This window comes from Poecilia reticulata, linkage group LG22 (assembly GCF_000633615.1).
Source record: "Poecilia reticulata strain Guanapo linkage group LG22, Guppy_female_1.0+MT, whole genome shotgun sequence".
Classification (NCBI taxonomy): domain Eukaryota; kingdom Metazoa; phylum Chordata; class Actinopteri; order Cyprinodontiformes; family Poeciliidae; genus Poecilia; species Poecilia reticulata.
The window spans coordinates 5,630,972-5,637,258 of record NC_024352.1 but is presented as its reverse complement, the minus strand read 5'-3'; the positions used below and the strand labels follow the sequence as shown (position 1 = coordinate 5,637,258).

General features: G+C 38.8%; 1 protein-coding gene across 6 annotated transcripts in view; it reads right to left on the bottom strand.

Moving 5' to 3' along the window:
* numb (NUMB endocytic adaptor protein) overlaps positions 1-5,721 on the bottom strand; it is a 52,512-nt gene extending 46,791 nt beyond the window's left edge. The window contains exon 1 of one of the 6 annotated variants that reach the window (XM_008398872.2): positions 5,426-5,721. The gene's annotated coding sequence lies outside the window, so the exon portion shown is untranslated. The remainder of the gene's footprint in view (positions 1-5,425) is intronic. The other 5 variants (XM_008398875.2, XM_008398869.2, XM_008398868.2 and 2 more) reach the window with 5 other exon arrangements.
* Between the last annotated feature and the right edge of the window lie 566 nt (positions 5,722-6,287).

Below are 6,287 nucleotides of genomic sequence, written 5' to 3'. Positions count from 1 at the left end.
GCAAAACTCTTGATTTTTAGTTATATTTTTGTCACAGAACAGTCGTTTCACATTCACACAGATGTCCGTGTGCGGTGAGCAGCCACCTGAGCTGCAACTTTAAAAGAAACATCTACAGCCCCAACTCCAACTGGAAGCTGGGCACAAAGTTCCCACTCTAGGAGATCCAACCACTGGTCATTTCATCCTAGGTCGGCCATAATTAAGGCAGAGATCAGAGAGCTGAATAAAGCATGAGCTGTTCCAGTCCGGGAGGCTCGGGTATCACATTATATAGGGGCCTACAAAGACAAAAGGAGTCCCTGAGCCTTACAGCGTAACCAGGGAGGAGTTGCACTGGCACAAACCTGAAAGGCAACTCCTCGCATACAGTGATAACCCCCYGCCTCCACCTCCAGCTCGCTCTAGCTAATACAGAGATGATATAGGCAGGGCAAGAGGAGAAGATACAGCCCCTTTGGTGCCAATTAAAAGCTAAAATTATTATCCCAAACGGCACACTCAAAGAAACTGCAATCATAGGAGTAAAACAACCAGGCAGCTGAAGTTGTACCACGTCTGATTAACATGAAAATGATTGCAGAGGCTTAATGCTTGTATGTGATTGTGCAATTAAGATAAAGATCTGAAAATTATTTAACAGGAGAGAGGGGGAGAAAAAAAAGGTACAGCTAGCTACCTTTGGCCATTGATGCAGTTCAAAGTATTACTACCACACATGATATATGACATAACCATTGGTGTACTGAACTGCCTTCTCATAATCTCTATGGTTGACAGTAATAATAACGTTGTAAAGACAGAACCCATCATTTAGCTTCTGTTTTACGACATCTCCCTTTACCAGTCCTAATGCTGAAAATCATCCAAGGCAATCATAACTCACGCTTATTTAGATTTATTTGCAGTTCGCCCGAAAAATAGATCTACTTTATGGAGACTGATTTTGTGGGGAAGGGGAATAAATAAACAAAAAGGAGCAATGACTTTGATCTGTGATGGGACACAACGGTACTCATCACCAAAACACAGTAAAGCTGCTCCAGAACCTATTTTCAGACACTTCTTTTGAAATGGGGTCAGCTGCACATTTGAGATCACTGCTCTGAAAGCTGCCCTCTGGTACAAACTTGCCAGAGAGTGTCTCTGCTGGACGTGGTCCCAGCTAAGACCGAGGAGCCGCGCACGCCTCACATGTGTGGACGGGACGGAGGCTTTGTAGAGGATGCAGAGATTTTAAAGCACTAATTGGGCTTTTGAAGGAAGCAGGATTTTTTGTTTTTTTTTTTTGTTTTTCTAAGTGCCATAGATTTTATAAGTTGGTCTTGCAATCCTTTATTTGCTTAAATATTGAGAGGACTTTATTTATGCWTTGTTTCAGACCTATTTAAAATAAAATGTAAACTTTAGGACTAAAAAGTGTAATAAATAAAGCTATTTACAAATAAAAGCAGCAAAAGAAGAGCAGTGAAGTATATTTACATGTTTAAAGGGGCATTATTAAATATTTTCCAGACACATTGTGCTATAAAATGGCMCTATCAAATAGTTACATTACTTTTAGTTGTTAGAACGCTRTATATATTAAGCATGAAAGAAACTTGACTTTGTAATTTAACCARCTGTTTGCTAATTGCTGCAGGCTAGTCTGAAGGAGTTGAGTGAGGGAGTAAATCAAAGCAACACTCCAGATTTGTTTTTGATGAGTGAATAACATTACAACATAATAAAGCTTGAAAAAGTGGCTTTACATAAAGAGAGGACAAAAGTATCAACTTAATTTTAAATTTTTCAGCAGTAGCATCATTTGATAAATTACTACTCATGCTAACATAACATGCAAAAGTGCCCTGCWAAAATATTCACACCCTTCAAGTGTGTGTACTATAAGGGCATATAAATAATGCATAATTATGAARTGGAACAAAATACAGTTTTTGTATTCAGCCACTTCAACTTTTTGTCAACAGAGTCCACCTGTGTCTACTCTGAGTTTGGTTTAAATTACAGCTGCACAATATATTGAAGCTGCAAAGGACTACTTAGATTAGAAGAACCAATATTTGGTAGACTGGAATGTTCCAGGTCCTGTGCATGCAAAATACATGCAACTTCAACTTTTGTCTGAAATCTAAATCATAACACTCTGGGAGACATCGTTATGATGGGAACCATAAGTATTTCTGTCAAACTCACAAAAACAAGTCTCGTCTGACCAGTCATAAAAAGTAAAGATGGCAATATCCTACATAGTTCATCACATGAACCAGTCCTTCAGGAAAATATGGGTTAAGTTTGTTTTTCATATATAGAAATCATACTATGATACGATAAGATCTGTAGTTGTAACTTCCCTGTCGCAATAACACATTTTACTGGATGATAAATTGTCCCAGAAGGTRTGGCTAGAAACGATAATATTGTTTTGAGACAATTTTTAAGAAATGTTATGGTAATGGCAAAATAATGCAAGAACACGTTTTTAAATTATAATGAACACTTAACACTGAAAGACATTTTAAATATCCCAAATAAATTWAAAAAATTAATTATGAAGTCTCTTTAAACTAAATCGTCCATCAAAATAAAAGGGTCTAGTTGAGACCGAAGCTCCAGTTTCTACCAGTTTTTGGTAGAAAGAGAGAAAGAAACAATAACTCATACAAATGAGAATTATTGAGCTTGTATTAATTTATTAAGTAATTAGTTTATTAAGTCTGGTTGTAACACAAGGCAATTACAATTTAAAGGGATACACATACTTTTTTTTTCTAAAAGATGTAGTAAATTAAAAAGCTTCTTACTATTTACATTTTTGTCTGAAGCAAAAATTCACCAGGAAAAGAAAGTTCTCTAATCAGGTTATGATGAGCATAAAAGAGGCAGAGAGGACTGAAGAAAAAGCACTATTCTGGTGTCCTGCTTATGATAATTTAGCTAACACGGAGCCAAATGCTGAAGCTAAGCTGACGCCGACAGTGATTTCGACACATGCAGCCAGAGGCTCGACAATCTGGCCAGCTACTGGGAACATAGAGCCAGCAAAGCCTTCCGGCTGTGTCATCACAACATCACAGCCGGTTTATCTACCTGTATTGCGTCACTTCTCGTAGTTCACATGCGTAACTCGCCGCCAAGATGGAGCTTCTCCTTTGAGGACAGAACCCCCCAAAAAATAAAATAAAATAAAAAATAATAAGTTTCTCCCACAGAGTGAAACAAAGCTGCGGACAGAGAGACTTCTCCTCCTCCCTCCAACAGCTGACATACTTAGACAGTGGGTTTAGTGGCAGGCAGCCAAGCTCGACTCCCTCATTCTTTGGGATGAGCTAAGCCGTGAGCTACTTTCAAGATGTTTGAAAACTACCAGCACTCTTTAACTCCTAGTCTCAGCAGGAATAAACTAGTTTACTGCTGGGGGACGCACTAAGGCTGGGCGGAAAAATAAAATCTCCAATTATTTTTAAACTGAATTCGATTTCAAAAATCTTCTCACTTCCCCCCCATTTAAGAAATTTTACAAATGACTGAAAATATTGTGGAAAAAAAGCTGGTTATCTTAATATTTCCTTCTGTGAGCCGACCTAAATTCAAAGCAAAAAACGTAAACAGAAGCCAGAAAACATGCTTTTCAAGCAATATGGTGGTTCTTTGGAGTTAAAACCCAAAAAGTGCATAAGTGAAAAAATAAATCTGATTTTCCTAAAATTTAAATATTCAAAAACAGAAAATAAAATTAATCGATGAAAATGATTTATCGTCCAGCCTTATGATGCACCGTTTAAACCATCAGAGGTCAAACATGATCTGATACTATTTTTTTTTTTTTTCGCATGACAGATTGAGACAAACTCAATCATTTCCATTTGCTTGATTTGTCATTTTTCTCTTTTCTTTCTCTCTCTTTCTACCAAAACCTGGATAAGACTCTTCAGTCTGGTGCTTCAGTCTCAACTAGCAACTTGTTTTGAAAGACAATCTTATTTACAGAGACCTCATAATTCAATTGATTTATAGTTTCTGTGCTAATGTCTTCCAGTTCCAGTGTGAAATGTTGACTAGAATTTAAAGTTTATTGATCTTTGAGAATGTGTTCTTGTATTGTTATGCCRTTGTCTTTATATTACTTGAAAACGGCCTCAAACACAACAATATCTTCGTTTATCGCAATAATTTCTGGGACAATTTATTGTCCTGCAAAATTTGTTACGGTGACAGGCCTACATTCACTTCATTCATTACCTGCAATATTGTAAAGATATGCGACAGTTTTATTCAGTTGTTTTTTATTTTATTTTGAAAAATCTGTATTTTAATTTMCTATAGAAATTCTAWTATTAAAACAGTTGAWCTTTTATTGCATCCAGAGAGTTTAAAAAATAACTGAAATCCTTACATGCGGTTTAAACCCTCACAACCRTATCAGATATCGGCCAGAGAATATCTGATCGGTGCGTTTCCATGACCTACAAGCAAAAAWAATAATACTTTCACTGCCACAAAAACTGTCTAGCATGACATTTAAAGACTATAAACTAAGAGAACCCCAGCAGSGTTCATTTAGTAAACAAGACGTTTAAAGCAGTATGGGTGTCTTCCTGTGTTTACCTTGATCAAGTGAGCCGACAGAAAGTAACCTGACCACCGATGCTCATCTGATCACCGATAGCAGAGTGAAAATCTCACCCTCTTACTCTGAGAAAACCACAATACGAGCAAGAAGTCCCACAAAAATAAGATATATACTCAGACGCATTATCACACTTCACAAAAAAATATTTATTCCGCGTGTTAAGACTATGAGTCACGACTTAAAGCAGGCAGGCTGCCTGCCCGGCGGGTTATCTAGTGTCGTTTTCAAACGTATGTTCCGAAACGAAGGAGCCAGACTGTAACACCTCGTTTCTACGAACTTCGCAGCCCATAAATCCCGTGTTTTTCTACGGCGGTAAACATTTGGGACGACGGCATTACACAAGCGAACCGTGTGACAGTGTGTGAAAACAAGTCGTGACAGCTCATGTGCCGGGTGACTGCATATTTTAGTCGGAGATGCATCCATTAGTTACGCTGACAGACGCCCTCCTCCTCTCAAAGTTATTCAGGTAACTTGAGAGTCGTTGGCTAATTACCAGAATGAGGATGGAACTAACCGAAAAACCTGCCACCTTCACCGGTCACTTTCAAGCGAAATTGGGCATTTTCAACACGTTTGAAGAGAGGTGGAAATATTTACAGCTTCTTTTTTTTTCATTCTGTCAAACACTCGAGTGAGCAAGGGAAGTAAATGCCTTGAAATTGGGAGCTAACGTAGCTGCGTGTGCCGCATTCAGAGAGGCTAGTGGTGCTTAGCTCGGCGAGCTAACACAAGCTTCACCGGGCATGCTAGTCCCAGCAGGGCTCTACGTATTTCACTTTAACTTACCTGTGACCACCTCTGCGACCCACAAGCTGTCCCTCTGAAGCCGTCACCTATGAACTGCGAGCCGTGCTGAGCCAAAATAATTCAAATTCCACAAAAAGTCTCGGAGAAGCCCTCGCAGTCCAATCGCTTCAGCCACCGCCGCTGAATGGCTGCTACGCAGAGACTCAACCAAACCTCCTCCTTAGCAACGGACCGCCTCCGCGTGACCTCATTGGACCGCTCGCGCAGCTCTGAGGTGATCGATAGTTGATAGTACTGTAGGCAGGTTCACGCTCGATGGTGCAATGAGGATGGAGACGCTGGAAAACTACTGCTTATAGAAAGAAGTACCGGTAATTCAGCTGACTAATGCGTTCTCCTGACGGTGTCATCCGTTTGTGAGACTGATTTGGTTCAGTTGGGGTGTGGACCGGGTTTGAAATACAAAATGTTGAAAATGTTGAGCATAACGAAAAATACAATCCCATATTCAGCCTTTAGTTTTAAAATGATCTTTCATAAAACCAAGGCATTTCTGATATTTAGCCTTTAGAGACAAGCATGTCTCAATCAAATGATAATACAGCAATGTAAAGTGTCAACTTTGGAAATAGAAATGTACGAACATGGCATGTTAGAAAAATAATTATTGCCCCTTAAAAACGGACTATTGAAACTGTACCTATTACCTAGTAATATGTAAAGTGGTATAAACATAGCAAAAAAAAAAACAAGTGCAGCTTTTTAAGGTCGTCATAGCGTATATGTTTGGGAATTCACAACCTGAAACCTGCCAATCCCATTGTCATTCTAATAAGGCGTTTTCACATTTCATGACCGTAAGTGAGAGTTCAAACGAAAATATGGAATTTTCTGGGAATTT